Raw genomic sequence first — 17,511 nt, forward strand, 5'->3', positions numbered from 1 at the left:
AGAAACTATTTTTAGATGAGAGAGCTTCGATTCGGAAGGAAAAAACGTCGGTTACGAACGACAGAGGCAAAAAAATGTCCAGTTGCTATTGATACTGGGTTTAAAAAACTGTAATTAAGTGCAGATCGTCGAAAGTATGCATTTTTATGAGTAAAAACTTTTTTAAAAAAACCCGTTAATCGTGCTCGCGAGTTGCGAGTGAATGGAGACTCAAAGTTGAAGGGTTCACAAGAAAGAAGAACAACAACAAAAATAAAATGATTAGAAAGTATAGTGGAGGCAAAAGTTATTTTGCTGGCATTGTAACTGACTGAAATAACGTGATTCATCAGAACACACGTTCTGTTTCGTTTGTTTGTTGTTGTTGGGGTTTTTTTGTTTTTGTTTTTTTTTTTGGTTTAATTTGTTTAAGTTTCAATGAAACTTTCATTAGTCAAAATATAGAATTGACAGTCGACCATGGACATCATTGTAGTCTGATCAGTTGACGTGATTTTATTTATCTTGGCAAAAGTCAGTTCAAATATGAAACAGAAAGAAATATCTTTACCGTATGTTGCTAATTTCCTCTTAGGAAATCTTTTGCGTTGAAAGTATGAAGGCTGTTATCTTACTTGCCATCGTGTACGGGAGATCTTGATGATACCAGTACAAAATAGCCTAATTAGTCACTGTCCTAACAACACCCACTTCTAGGCAAGAGCCTAGCTAGTCAGAGACTAGAAAACGTTCATAAAATTCAATTTTCTTATTCACATACTTCGCTTTGGCAAGTCATTTACAAGACTAGTAAATAACTAAGTATAGTCCGCTTACATAAAATTTGACCCTGAACACGATAAACTCCAACAGTGGACCCCAAAGATCCATCTTTTGGTTCATTCTGAAATCTTGAAACCACCAATGATGTATTTATTGTAGATGAGAAAATTTCAAAGATTCAGATTGCGTTCTAGATTGGTGACATTAACAACATTCACTGGTCGACTGACTGTTCCAGAGTCGAATAGACGATTTAAAAAATGACCTAGGTAAAATGAATATTTTGACAGGGGCTCGTGTTACATCATTGAATGACTCCTCGTTGCGGAAGCTGTCGGTATTAATATCAGTTATCCATTCAATTCAGTTCAAATATTTATTTATGGTCGGCATTTAAAAAATGTGTCATAGATAATGTAGTCAGGCTAATAGAAACCTTTGACCGACATATTGGGCATAAAAATACATAGTAATACATTTTCCTTTAAAAACATTCCCACATCAAGATTCCAATGATGACACACAAAGAAAAGTAACAAAATATTATATATATAATTCCATCTAAACATCCACAAGATTGATGACTTTGTACAGTATCAATGATTTGGTAATTATTCTTGGAACTTCTAATTTGTGCGGCTATGTGGTCTAGTGGTATGACACTCGCTTTCGGATCATAAGGTCCTGGGTTCGAGCCTCGCGTTCGGCGCATAGTTGAGTCCTTGGAGAAGGCTCTTTACTCACATTCTCTCACCGTACTCAGGTGTAAAACGAGTACCTGGCCGTTAACAGCGTTGTCTTTGTCCAAACAGAAATTTGTAATATCGCCTAACGGGCGTCATATCCCGTTCTAAATGTTACGTGTTGTTGTTGGCCAGGGACCCCTTGTAAAGCGCTTTGAGCACGTTTAGTGGATATTACGCTATATAAAAGTTCAAGTTCGTTAATATTAGCCATCCTAGTGGTTGGATCATTTTGGACACCCAGCTGGTTGTTCTGTTGACTGTGAAGGTAAAGCTTGCTGGTTTGGATTATTCCAAGTTCAGGGATATTATTTTGTATTTTATAGGATCCCAAAAGTACCAAGATACTTTAGAATTGGTCTTATGAGAGTCGGCATGAGACTTCCTTAGAAGAGGAAATTGACTTCTTTGGAGTTTCAGGCCTAAGACTTTAAAAAAAATGTTGGTGTCACTCTACTCAACTGATGTTATGAAGTAACCGTCTTCTGGCCAAATTGGTAAAAATGTGTTTTGTCTGGGTAAGGCAGTATCTAGACTGGGTGATGTTGTCATGTTCCAATCAACACCAAAAAACATAGGTGTATACGTAACAACAACAAAACATGCCCCCCCCCCCCCCCCCCCAAAGAAAAAAAAATAAATAAAAGTGAAAAAAAAAAATCCACAAACAAACAAGTAAACAAACAGACGAAGACTAACATTTAATTATGAGACAACAGATCGAACTACTATTATAGATTTAACAAAACCCATATGATAAAAAATACACAATGACTAACCGTCAATCCTGCCATTATTGATGAAATATGAAATCAAATCTTAAACAAATCAAAGTTATTAATCAGTTAATAATATCACTGTCAATCATTACTCCACAACCGTCATTAAAATCCTTCTTGTCATACAAATAATATGATATCAAGCAAACACCGTCCATTAAAGAAACACACATTGAAATACAACCCTGTGAAACCCAATAAATCTTTTCAATGAATATTTATAGTTGCAGGTCTTTAAACACATTAAAGGTCTTGAATATAATATCATATACCATAATAAAAGAAATGCTAACAGCACAACAACACGAGAGTTACAGTTGAATACGTAAAACACACACGGTTCTAAAAATCAATACACTGGATTTTGTCAACGAAAAAAGAACGAGCATGCTTTGTTTCTTTCATATGCTTTGCTGCCGAATACTGACATAAGTCCTGATTCATAATTTTGACCAGATACATAAAAAATATACCGATGAAATAAATTAAGATAACTCTTAACCTTAAAAATTACTTTTTATAAAAATAATTTTAAACTCAACATCATCTGGGATCAATCCTCAATCCCTTTGCGACAGGAGTAAGTAACAAACTGAGCTATCGGCACCCCCGTAATCTATCCATTAATGAAGTAAAAGTTTCTTGCCAAAATGAGAAAATGCTTTTTGTCAGCGAAGGAGAGTTTGGCTCCAGTACTCCGCGCCCGCCATAGGGTTTATTTTTTCACATTTTACCCTGCTACGCTTGATTTGTTTCTGTCAATTGTTGAATAGAATTAGGGATTACCCGGGGATCAACCCCAGTAGATTGATGGGAGAACAAGAGGATTGAAGACATGGTCAATCACAGAACGACTAAGAAATAATAAAGAAACGGAACATTTGGTGGTACAGTGATAAATAGGCTTTGCTCCCATTGGTGTAAGGTCTTTAACTGGGGCTCTGTAAGCATGATTGGATCAACGTTGAGTCAATTCATATTTCAAGGGTTACTTGGAAAAAGCATTGACGCCAGATTTTATGGAAATTAATTTAGCGTCTAGTCGCCACTGTAAACAAATCATTATTTGAGTAAATACGTGTGATATAACCATTGTTTTTATTGATCGTATTATTTACAAACATTGTTCAAGTGCTCAAGATACTACCTTTATGTTTTGTTTTGTTTACAAATTATTTTGTCTTGTTTTTTTGTTTTGTTTGCTTTTGTTTTTATTTGTGGGGGGGGGGGGGGGGGGGGGGTATTGGCACGTAAGGTTGACACAAAGGCGCCATTAGAATTAGAATATTTTGTGGTTAAACCTCAACATTCCAGATGACCTATTGGAGGAACATACTTATTTATTATCATGCATTTTGAGGGGCATTGAGCCTTGTGAGCCTTGTATATGCGCACATTGGACACATTCATTCATTTAATCTTCTCACATCCTCGTATTGTTGGACGTAGAGCTCTTAAAAAAAAAAAAAGGGGGGGGGGGAGAAAAATGAATTATATCTGCGAAAACTGGTTGTATTAAGGCTTGTCTATCGTCATTTATTTTATCATCTTTTTATCATTCAACAACTTTAAGTAATCTTTGGTGTCAACCGATCGATGTCAAATCACCTGTAAACATATCCCATGTCACACTCACTTTTAAAGTTTGTCTTTCATCCTTTAGCCCCACCATCTCTTCAAAGTTGACCAGTTGGGTTTCACTAATCTATCGATTTTGAATAAAAATTTATCTGGCAAATAAACTGTTTCGTCAGAGTACAGCACAGTTATCAATTCCTGATGCCTTGGGTGTAATTTGGAGGAAAAACAACAACATCCCTCCCCCAAATGCGAGTTTTTATGTAAACTAAACAAAACTAAACAAGAGCTTTTCATATAGCGCTATATCCACTAAACGTGCTCAAAGCGCTTTACAAAGGATCCCTGACTAATAGCAATGCATATATGTAGCGCAATATCCACTAACTGTACTCATAGAGTTCTACAGGGGGTCCAAAACACTTTATGGCCCAACGCCAATAGCAACACTGGACATGTAGGACAATATATAATGCCGCGAAACTTGCTCTTACCATTTTTTTCGACAGAGACTATGTTGTTGTCCGCCAGGTACTTATTCTTAAGTGGGCAAGGAGCCTTATCAACAGTGGAACTCGAACAAGGAACCTACTGGTTACAATCACAATACTACAAAGCCACACAAACTCCAGGCAATACAGAGATCGAAATGTTTTGGCACGTTAACAAGGAAAGTCATTAGTTATTATTCGTAACCCATTGTTTAGGGTGCACGTGTTTCAGTGGACAAGAAGTAAAGCCCTGGTCTCTGAATCGAAATGTAATGGGTTAGGACCGTTACTTAATCACCTAAAACTGATATTTCATCATTCTCAATTTTTTAAAAAAGAGTATATAATAATAATAATATATAATAATAATAATCATAATATAATAATAATAATAATAATAATAATAATAAATAATAATAAATAATATAATAATAATAATAATAATAATAATTAAATAATAATAATAAATAATAATAATAATATAATAAAATAATTGTCATAATAATAGTCTTTATTTCCATTAATAATGTAAATATACTGTACATTAGACAGTTTACACCTTTATACTTACTCTACTCTCTACATTTCTCACTCTACTATTTCTCTCTCTCTTCATCTCTTTTCTCTCTCACTCATCTCCTTCATCTCTTTCTAACAGTATATCTAGAATATATATATATATATATATATATATATATATTATATATATATATATATATATATATATATATATATATATATATATATTCTACGGACATAATATGCCGACTGACGACGTGGAGTTCACAGAAACATGTGTTTCGGCCATAAATAAGTGAGTGACTCCATTTATATTTTACACACACACACACACACACACACACACACACACACACACATATATATATATATATATATATATATATATATATATATATATATATATATACATATATTGAATCGTGTTGGATACAAATATGGTACGAAAAGTGCTCGACATGTAGCAATGGAGCGAATTATTATTTTAAGATTTACCACGATGTTGGAGTCAGACTGACTCCAACATTGTAGTAAATATTAAAATAATATATATATAATATATATATATATATATATATATATATATATATATATATATATAGTTTTAAAAAGGAAACACATATACAAACCAAATAATACTAACAAATACCAACAAGCAACAGCAACAGAAATAAAATAGGAAAGAAAAGATAAAAGAACAGAAAGAAAACCACAGTCAGTAGTATGACCAAAGACTGCATTGGCAGAATGAACGGAGCACTCATAATGTTATTATATTCTCTTACTTCGTGATGTCTTAATGAAAGAATAGGTAGTTCGAAGATGACGTCACTCAGGCCTTTGTTATTGTTTTTGCCATCCACGTTTGTGAGTTGTTCTCACTAAACTGTATTAACCAGACTATAAAAGTTCATGGTTACACAGAGTTTGTGTGTTGGTCCGTTATATTTCCCGATGGCAATGTTGTGAACTCCTTGGCCAAGCGCATTCTATCTATAGACACTTTTAAAATATAACCTCACTCGAATGAGGTGTCTTACAGGAAGGGCGGGTCTCATCGTGGTCTTCGTAAAGTTATGGCCTGATACTGACCAAAAAATGACGTCAAAATGCCAGTCTTTTGCCACAAAAGAAAACAAATCGTGAATTGTATTCAGTAGTTTAGCCAATGAAATAACTTGTTTCCATGAGCTCTACTAACGACAACTCACTAGGCGGTGCAAAAACCAAATAATGACGTCAAACTGCCTGTCCTTTTGGATTTCAGTATCAGGCTATAACATAACGATGGCTACGGTCTCATTCCCTCATGTATTCATAATTGAACTGATCGAATCACTGTTTAGTCTACTGTTTTATAGTTAGGGATTGAACAAGAAGTCGCTCTTGATAGGAAGTTTGTCCTTTTCCTTTTTTTTTTTTTTTGTAATGAAGAAGAAATGTTTTGTTTATACTTTTTGAAACCTGCAATGTCAAGGAGATTTGTATTCAATTTTCAATATCATATGAATATAGTAGCAGTCCAATGAATATCAGCAGCAGCGGATGCATAAAAGACCATTCAGTTGCCCATGTAACAGGAGTTTAATCCAGTTTATAAGGCATTATCTGATCGGCAGTAATTCTTGCTGCCATTTCGATAGGACGCTATTATATAAAACAAATTTTCTACCAGATTTGACAGAACCAGTTATCCAATCACTGCTAGGTGTACAGAGCGTGCAGGAAAAACAAAACAAAACAAAACAAACGAAACAGAAACCTCAACCACACTCCCCAAAAAAGGTCCCTTTACTCTTATGACGAGTCCTCTCCCAACTGAGGTATTGGGATTCCCACGAATCGAAGTGACTATTCTCATCCCCCTAGTCTAGGATGCTTGTCTTCATAATAGTAGTCCACAATTGTTGTATGTTTAATCCAAAGGTTGTAATGCAGTAATTTGTTAAGTTTCTTGTCACAAGTTGCAAATTAAAAAAAAAAATCAATCAAATCCAAATCGCAAAAAGCAGGCGACGTTTTTTTCGGTAATCCAATCGGCCGGGGGGTGGGGGGGGGGGGGGGGTGAGAATAGAGGCAGCCCCCACAAATACAGTTACAAACCAAACACAAAAGGCATTATCTACTCTAATACTAACGCTAAAATCAAGATACGATATTCTGCCTGCAATAATAGAACATAGGAAGCTCGCGTCCATCCGACATAAAACTAACGACTCGTATCAACAGATGTGCCAAAGACAGTTATGGGAAACGTCCAAAATAGATTATCAAAGGGAATACTATGGTGAGACTGTCGGTAAACTTTAAAATGTATTGAACAAGAATAACAATTTCGAAATAAAAACAAATTTAAAAACCCAAACAAAATGCTCAGCAACAAATGTTTCGGGCTCAAATCCCTTCTTCTTCAGTCAACAACAACAAAACAAGGTTATTCTTAGCGTGGAGTAAAAAGTTGTACTATTAAAAAAAAACAAAACAAAACAAACATAAATATACTTAAATATAAAAGCCATTAATTCTTATTGGTGCAATTTTCAAACCACACTCAATCACTCTCTCTCTCTCTCTCTCTCTCTCTCTCTGTCTCTCTCTCTCTCTGTCTCTCTCTCTCTCTTTCACACACATACACGCACACACACACACACACACACACATTAACGTACAAAAACAAAACAAACCAAGGCAAAAAAGAAGTTTTAAATCTGAGAATCTTTAGCGTGTCGGGTTTGAGTCGTTTTGACCAGGTGGGAGGTCATCGTGTCATCGTATCGATATGACATGAATGCCAAACGTTTTCTGGCTATGTTTTTGTTTTTAAGGGTTTTACGGCGCTTGCAACACATTTAGGTCATATCAGCGCCAGTAAAAAGGAAGAAAATGGGATAGTAATAAGGTCTAGAATTACAATTAAAGCATCCAAGAAAAAGTAAGACAAAGGGAACTGGGAACAAATAGGGACCAGATGTAGATTCCAAGAGCATAACATCAATGTACTTAGTTTGAAATCACCTAAAAGTCTCATCTGGACACAAGCCCGGCCCCCACTAAGAGGAACACACCCAAATGCTTAAATTATAAATTCAAAATAACAAATATAATAATACATAACAGAGAGATGATTTACAAGGAAAAAAAATATCATCTCTCAAAACAATAACTATGCATTTGACTGTTTCCCTCCCAGCCAGGACTCCGGCCAGGGCCAGGACAAAACCAAGTAATCTCATTCCAAGACAAAGACAGAATGTAAGTTGGAAAACAGATAAAGGGGGATAGAAGACACAGTATGTACCTCCCTGCCCACTATGGAAGGTCAGGAACCCCACCTAGAGTTTTCTGGCTAGAAAAAGCATCTCTAGTCAGTCAGTGTACGGCAGACTTCTAAATTGGTCATGGTAGAAGTAGGGAACAAATTGGAAGTGTAAAGCCACTCTTCCGGAGGACTGAATACATACCTTGTGTAAATGATCGTCTGGTTTACGAGTGATGTCATCTTATTTTCTAGTCTATATAATATATGCTAGTCGTCAATAAATATCACCCATCCTCGCTCTTTTAAATCCCGTAATCCTTGGTATTTACCTATACACACTCTGCTACTAAAATAGTTATGCCACCTTATGATTCTATATTAAACCTATTCATTATTAGATCACCGAAGAACTGGTCACATACACACTGACAAGGATTTTATAACCGGAAAATAAGAATGTGTGACGTCAAGACTTTGCTTCCCTATTGAAGTAAAAATTGAAAATAGGAAAGATGGAGTGACAGTGAGTGACAGTCACCGACAGTCAGATTCCATGCCTTGGTTTTCATTGAAATAATACAATCATATCATGACATGGAAAGACTATGGTTGAATAAAAAAAGAGGAGAGGGGTAGAGGAGAGAGAGAGAGAGAGAGAGAGAGAGAGAGAGAGAGAGAGAGAGAGAGAGAGAGAGAGAGAGAGAGGGGGGGGGGGCTACTCTGACATAACGGGAAATTGCTGCGAGAAAAATCCCTTCCCCCGATTTTATTTTCTGTATCATGTTTTTAGATACTCGATATAGTAAGCAGGAAGGGATGGGGTCAATAAAAGGTTAAACAAACAAAACAAGAAAACAACTTTCAATTTAAGTTGCAATTTGCTCCTGGCAAAAAATATACATTTTAAAAGAAAAGCATAACGCATGGGTTTAAAAACCACAACCAAACAGCAACATACAAATGATATAATTTTATCTGGCGTTTAGTTTACCGGCCTGCATTTATAAAAAAACAAATATCCCAAGACTGTCAGTCGCCTATGTCAAAGGTCATGCAAATGTTGCTGCTTTGTTTATTCATCTTAACTCACTCAACCCTAACACCGACGATATCCGTAGTTTACCCGGGTTACTTTTACCCCATGCCTATTTATTACATTTTTTCTGAGACAAATTATAGGCGTAAAATCAAAGCTAATGTTTTTTTTAGTTTTTGCATGTTAATGACAGTTGAATAAAACCATCTATGTACATGCTCATTTTTAAATCATTTTTTTCCAATTTTGAAAAGTAGCAAAAATCTCTAGGATTGAGCGAGTTAACAACGCCACTATCACATTATCTCATTCCTCTGTAGTGTTTCATTCATCCTGTTTGTTGATAAAGAGGAAACCCGAAACGTCCATTTTATCTGTTTTGGCAATTAAATTGAAGCTTGCATTCAATTCCATATTGTCATTTATGGCAAAGGTCAAAAGCCGAAATGTTTTTGGCGTACATCTTCTTCTTCTTCTTCAAATACCAAGTCTGTGCCAGACATCGGTGATCATGGTACGCCATTCATCTCTCTGATCAGATAACCACAGAAAACTAATATTACTCTACTCTTTCTTTGTCACCCACAGCTGTTCAAACTATTCAAATATGTTTTTCTTGGTCTACCTTTACTCTTTTTACCTTCTATCTTTCCTGTGAGAGCAAGATGTTCAATACATTTATGCATTGTCAATTGCATTTGTCTTTTTCTTATTGTACGAATTAATAACCTTTTAGTTTCAGATTGCTCTAATACTTCTTCATGAGTTTTCTTCTCTGTCCATGAGATTCTTAACATCCTTCTAAGAAACCACTTACGCATTTGGCGTACATAATTTACTTGTTAAAAGAAATTATATATAAGCTATTGCACTCAATGATGATAACAACAGCAATCGTATCCCAATATACTTTCTTACGAAGGCCAAAAGCCCAAACGTCTTTTGGTGTGCATCATTTCATTTTTAACAGAAAATATATTAGCTATTTCACACTAGTTATAACAACAGCAATCTTATCCCAATATATTTCGGCTAATAATAATATTGCGGCTATGTGGTCAAGTGGTATGACACTCGCTTTCGGATCGGAAGGTCCAGGGTTCGAGCCTCGTGCTCGGCGCATAGTTGAGTCATTAGAAAAGGCTCTTTACTCATTCCTCACCGACTCAGGTGTAAAATGAGTACTTGGCCGTTAACAAGCGGTGTCTTTGTCAAAAAATTGTAATATGCCTAACAGGCCGCATGTCCAGTCCTTTATGTTAAATGTTGCTGTTGACCAGCAGCAACCCCTTGTAAAGCGCTTTGAGCACATTTAGTGGATATTGCGCTATATAATGCTCGATTTTTAAAAAGCTCAATATATTAATTTCTTACCTAACCGATATTAGGATATTCCCATTATCCATGTAGTAAAGAAACCACTAGAAACAAATCCGTCAATGTCCCGAAACTCAGACTTGTTTTGAAGATCAGATGTCAAGAGAAATCAATTTTATCCCTTCGTAGAAAGTCTCCAAATTTGATTTTAATGAGGCGTAACGACCCGACTCCAGCCCCAACGAAATGCAACAAAAACCCCGAAATAGGGAATGGTGATACGGAAGACATATTGATATTAAAGGTGGCAGTAGTTATGGGACAATAAAAATGATGATGATGACGACGACGACGACGACGATGATTGATATATACAATAATAATAATAATAATATACTAATATAATAATAATAATAATAATAATAATAATATAAATAATAATGATGATAATAACAATAATAATAATGATATAATAATAATAAATAATATAATAATAATAATAATAATAATAATGATAATATAAATAATGATAATAGATAATATATAATAATAATAATAATAATAATAATAATAATAATAATAATAATATAATAATAATAATATAATAATAATAATATAATGAATAATGATGATAATAATAATAATAATAAAATAATAATAATAATAATAATAATAATAATAATAATAATAATAATAATAATAATAATAATAATAATAATAATAATGATAATGATATAATAATAATATAATAATAATAATAATAATAAAATAGATAATATAATAATAATAGTATGATATTATAATAATAGAGTAATAATATATATAATAATAAATAATAAAAATAATATAGTATAATATATAGTATAGTAGTAGTATAGATAGTAGTATATAGATAGTAGTAGTAGTATAGTAGTATAGTAAGTAGTAAGTAGTATAGCATGAAGAATAGAATAAGAGATAGAAGAAATAATAAGAAGAAAAGATAAGAAGAAGAAGAAGATAGATAGATAGAAGAAGAAAAAGAAGAAGAAGAAGAAAAGAAAAGAAGAAAAAAAAAGAAGAAGAAGAAGAAGAAGAAGAAGAAGAAGAAGAGAAGGAGAAGAAGAAGAAGAAGAAGAAGAAGAAGAAGAAGAAGAAGAAGAAGAAGAAGAAGAAGAAGAAGGAGGAGAGGAGAGGAAGGAGGAGGAGGAGGAGGAGAAGAAGAAGAAGAAGAAGAAGAAGAAGAAGAAGAAGAAGAAGAAGAAGAAGAAGAAGAAGAAACCCTCAAACACGAACACAAGAATGTGTCTCTCAGGTATTATCGCATCACACGGCAGATCGGGCCAAAAACATTCCTCCAAGACTTTCCCTATATTGCGATCCTGCTTGAATGCAATCCCAATAAATATGTTTTAAAAAAAACGATCGTAAATGTGACATTAAGCCGGAATGGAGCATTCAATGGGTATGTAAATCACGTTACGGTCAACCGATAACGGTTTTACCCTTGACTGTGGTTGCTAATCCTAAACCATCTTGAATATGTGTGGAATTATTTGATAAGTGACATTCCAGATAGAAAAAAATCCGCTATACAAAATATTAGCAAAAGAATCAAACAAACAAACATACAATCAAACACACAAACAAACAAAGAGGAAAATATAGGAATAGGACGGATAAATTATTTTAGTATTAAGTTTTGAGGACATTGTCATGAGAAGACGGTGGAGATGGAAAGGAAGAAGGAAACATCAGTAAAACTGTCCTAAACTGGACACCCGAAGGGAAGTGAAGAAGAGAAAGGTCCTGGGAAAATTGGAGAGGAGAACAGCGGAGGGAGAACTGAGAGAATGAGAATGGGGCGGAAGGGGTGCGGCAAGGAGACCCTTGAAGATGATGGCCACGGAGAGAGGGAAGATGGAGGTCGTTCTTTGCTTCTCTACATTATGCCGACAGTCATAAATAATGGGCAGTATGTAAGTAGGTTAGTAGGATTTAGTTTTTCATGGCCCACTTTTCAAAGAAAGAGCTGGGGAAAAAAACCCAACGACTAGCAGCGATAGGTATAGAAAGACAGGCAATGGGTGTTGTCAACGGATTTACTCTACAATATTGCGACCCGATTGATTTGGCATAATTCATTGTCAGATCTTTCACTGGCAACAATAAACATTATCGTTATTTATTTGGGAGGAAAACTCCGAATTTCCAGAGAATTTTTTTTTCTCTAAAAATTAACGATTTCTAGATAGTATTTTTTTTAGCTGTCAATTTAAAATGTCCCACATTTAGCCTGAAGTCTTTACAAATCCCGATAATTCCGTTGGTAGAGTAGTCGATTCACACCCAAAGGGACATAGATCGATCCCGGGTGAAGTCGAGATTTTTTTCTGATCCCCGTCTACCAACAGTGACCGGGTAGCTGGGTCTGTTAGAACTGGCAGAAAGTACTTTGTGGTAGACAAGCAACCTATCCAAAGGGGAGGAAGCATTTGCTATTGTTAGTTTTACACTATAGAAACCGGGATAGACTCTGGCTCCATGGGCCTAATGGCTCTGAAGGACTATTTTTTTTTAAAAGGATTTTACGGCGCTGGCAACACATTTAGGTCATATCAGCGCCAGTAAATAAGGAGACTATTGGATAGTAAAAAGTTTTAGAATTACAGTTAAAGCACCCAATAAAAGGTAAGACAAAGGGGAATTGGTTCAAATAGGAATCAGATGTAGATTCCAAGAGCACACTATCAGTGAACTTTGAGATCACCTAAAAGTCTCATCCAGACACGAGCACAGGTCACTACTAAGAGGAATACACTCAAATGCTTACATTATAAATTCAAAACAACAAATATAATAATACATAACAGAGAGATGATTTACAATTTACAAGGAAAAAAATCATCTCCCAAAACAATAACTATACATTTGACTGTTTCCCTCTCAGCCAGGGTATCCGGCGATGGCCAGTTCAAGTTATCTCATTCCAAGACAAAGACAGAAATCAAATTGAAAAACAGATATAGGGGGATGGATGACACAGTATGTACCTCCCTGCCCACTATGGGAGGTCAGGAATCCCATCCAGAAAGACAGAAAGCAAATTGGAAAAACAGATATAGGGGGATAGAAGGCACAGTAAGTACCTCCCTGCCCATTATGGGAGGTCAGGAACCCCACCTATTTTAGGTGGATAGAAGACACGGTAAGTACCTCCCTGCCCGCTATGGGAGGTCAGGAACCCCACCCTGAAGGACTACTTTACTCAGGATTTAGGCAGAAATGTAAGTTTATTTCCTTCCTTTATATTATCATTTCAAAGTCATTAATCTACGCAGTTTTCATGTTTAAAATTTTTTTTTTATTATTACCTCATACAACTTACTCATATTGGGTTATGGGAGTTTTGTCGTACTTAGGTTACTTTCAGGTCAAATGAGAGCCAGGAAAATGGATTGTGTTAGAGTAGTAGGAGATATATGGCAATAAAGGATTTACTGATGAGCACCCGAAGATAAAAAAAACGGCGAAACAAACGTATCGCTGTGCGACCCTTTGGACCACACCAGGGAGGAAGAGAGGGAGGTTCTGATTACTGGGCAGCCCAGGATCTTCACATTACTTTGCCCAGGCCGCGCCCTGGAGAGGACACTCAGTCTCACCTTCACCGGTGAAGAGTAACAACACGGAAGACAGCAGTCTACGAGTGATAAGTCATTGCTCAATTGGCGTAGAGTCGGGACACTACGGGTTGTCTTCGATGGTGGTGGTGGTGGTGGTGGGGGGGGGGGGTCATCGTAATTATACTGGTCAGCTACCACCCGCCTCAAACTGGGCAGCCCCCCAGCAAGACAGGTGCTGACCCGCCACGATCTGCCTGCTTCAGAGGGTGCCTGGAGCTCAGAGCCTACAAGCTTGACAAGTGGATCGTTAAACTGTGTACCAGGCAAGCAATTGAAAAAGAAAACGAAGTCCCCAGCTCTTCGATTAGCAAGCTGGAATGTAAGAACTATGCGCCCAGGACTGACAGATGACCTTCAGGTCATGGACGATGCTCGAAAGACAGCAGTGATTGATCGAGAACTGATCAGATGTACATCGACATAGCAGCCCTGCAGGAAGCGTGACTCCCAGAGAGGGGATCCCTGAAAGAGGAACACTATAAATTCTTCTGGCAAGGAAAAGGTACTGAAAAAGTGAGGGAGCAGTCTTGGATTTGGAGTTCGCATACATTGCTTAGCATGATCGAACCACCAACAGACAGCACAGAGAGATCTTTAAAGCTGCGCCTGTCATTCATGCAGGGCTCGGTGAACCTTGTTTGCATCAACGCCTCAACACTGCAAGTTTCGGTTGAAGTAAAGGACCAATACTATGAGTCATTATGTTTTTGTTTTTAAGGGTTTTAGGGTTTTTTAGGTTATATCAGCGCCAGTAAAAAAAAGAAGAAAATGGGATAGTAAAAAGTTCTAGAATTACAATTAAAGCACCCAAGAGAAAGTAAGACAAAGGGAAATGGGAACAAATAGGATCAGATGTAGATTCCAAGAGCATACCACCAATGTAACTTAGTTTGAGATCACCTATAAGTCTCATCCTGATACAAGCACAAGATCCAACAAAGAGGAATACACTCAAATGCTTGCATTATACATTCAAAATAACACATTTAATAATACATAATAGAGAGATGATTTACAAGGAAAAAAATATCTCCCAAAACAATAAATATGCATTTGACTGTTTCCCTCCCAGCTAGGACTCTAGCCAGGGCCAGGACAAAACCACCAAGTAATCTCATTCCAAGACAAAGACTGAGAGCATGTTGGAAAACAGGTACAGGGGGATAGAAGACACAGCTAGTACCTCCCTGCCCGCTATGAGAGGTAGGAACCCCACCTAGTATGAGTCATTAGACGCCATTGTTAACAAGATCCCGGAAGTGGAGCACATTTACCTTCTTGGCGAATTCAACGCGTGCCTGTCTTGCCTTGGGCATCCCTTTGAAGTTATAAATACTGAGCCAAGGAGGTGCGCTCAGTCGACTGTTCCGTGTTATTGATCAACTGGTGATCTTGATTGGTAACTTCATGATCTACCGCCAAGTCTTTTTCACTTATCAGCTGTAATAAAAAGATCTGAATATCCCCGGTATTGGGCAGGCAATAATTCAAGCTGCTTGCGACGAGTATGGTGATGTAGAGAATTAATATTTTTGAGCAATTACAGAAGATCATTCTAGCGGGGGTATGCAAAAATAATATTTAAAAACAATATGAAGAAATATATAATATGGGAAAAGATGCCCAAGTCATGAACCTAAGGGAGATAACTATTTGGAGGCTTTGGTAGATATTATAGACGCACTCCTGAATGGAAGTGGACAAACTTCAGTTTTAATCAGTGAAAGCAATGCTTCAATCCAACATGACATAGTTATCGCAAACACAACAGGAGACACTTTTCTTATGCTTGTCGCTCCTGTTTCTGTTTTGTTTTTGTTTTTAAGGGTTTTACGGCGCATGCAACCATTAAGGTCAATCACGCCCAGTAAAAAGGAAGATAAATGGGATAGTAAAAATTCTATAATTACCAATAAAGCATCCAAGAAAAGGGAAGACAAAGGGATTGGTTCCAATAAGAAACAGGTGTAATTCCAAAAGCACTCTATCACAAGTACTTAATTTGAATCACTAAAAGATCTCATCCAGACACGAAGCCAGTCCGCTAAGTAGGAACCACATCAAATATTTTACAAATCATATAATTATAAAGTACCAAACAGTCATAACAGAAGATGTTCTACAATGACAAAATATCCTCCCAAAACAATTATACATTCGACTGTTCCCCAGCCAAGGGATCTGGCCAGGACGTACAAACCAAGGTAATCTCATTCCAAGACAAAGACAGAAAGCATGTTGGAAAACTGCCAAACAGCAGATAGAATGAAAGTATGTACCCACGACCGGCCCCCCCTGCCCATAGATGGATCAGGATAGAATCCCCTCAGGCTCCTGTTTTTAGTGGAATGCCGATGGGAAGAGTCCATAGTGCCATACATTCTATATGGTTACAGACCAAGACTCGTTTATGACTTCCAAGAAGCTGCTGCATATTCTTATTATGAAGACAAATTTATTTTTAAATCACGTAAAAAGTGCTATTGAAAACCAAAAGAGCACAAAGGGATTGTTTAAAATTGCAAATTGGTAAAACAACCGAACACATCAACGAACGAATTAAACCTGCGCGCAAATCGGTGCTCACCACTATGGAAATCTTTGGCTATTCACGTGTGGTGACAAAAATAAAAAACTAAGAGATGAATCAGACAACAATCAAGGACAATAAATTCGCACTATCTATATGAAAATAAACATGCTAACATATTGTTTTCCTACTTTACACCAGCCTGAGAAAGCGAAATTTTAGAAGCCAGACTGAACGAATAACATGTGCTTGACAAATCATACAAGCATAATTAATGAGTGTTAAGGAATTGTTAACACTTTCAATCACTTGTATGTAAAATTTCAACCCAGTTAACTTTCCTGATAGATGAAAAGACCTCCAGCATCATAAGAAAATTTTAAGACCTATAATATACCCAGCAAGTGTTGGCAAAAGAATACATAAGATCTGAAGTTTGCCTGGTTTCAGTTCGTTAATACTTATGACCAATGCATAGTACAGAAACAACATTTGGTGAATCGTAAGATACGATTGATTCTGAGGACCAGGGTGAATGTGTATTGATGGACCTCAGTGCTGCCTTAAACTCAGCTGAAACTTGTTTTGTTTGGTTTTAAGGGGTTTACGGCGCTCGCAATACATAAGGTCATATCAGCGCCAGTATAAGTTCTAGAATTACAATTAAAGCACATAAGAAAAGGTAAGACAAAGGGGAATTAGTTCAAATAGGAAACAGATGTCCATTCCAAGAGCACACCATCAAAGTACTTAGTTTGAGATCCTGAAACTGATTACAGCCTATCTTACAGAAAATCAATGAAAAGTAAACGATTCTAAGGCAGTACAATTC

General features: G+C 36.3%; 1 protein-coding gene across 2 annotated transcripts in view; it reads right to left on the reverse strand.

Moving 5' to 3' along the window:
- Positions 1-10,649, reverse strand: part of LOC144969022 (uncharacterized) — a 26,938-nt gene extending 16,289 nt beyond the window's left edge. Inside the window, exon 1 of one of the 2 annotated variants that reach the window (XM_078907977.1) lies at positions 2,285-2,622. The gene's annotated coding sequence lies outside the window, so the exon portion shown is untranslated. Of the gene's footprint in view, positions 1-2,284; positions 2,623-10,541 lie in introns of those variants that run through there. The other variant, XM_078907978.1, reaches the window with a different exon arrangement.
- Between the last annotated feature and the right edge of the window lie 6,862 nt (positions 10,650-17,511).

Source organism: Berghia stephanieae, chromosome 3 (genome assembly GCF_034508935.2).
Source record: "Berghia stephanieae isolate SIO BIC M18660-M18661 chromosome 3, UCSD_Bste_1.3, whole genome shotgun sequence".
Lineage (NCBI taxonomy): Eukaryota > Metazoa > Mollusca > Gastropoda > Nudibranchia > Aeolidiidae > Berghia > Berghia stephanieae.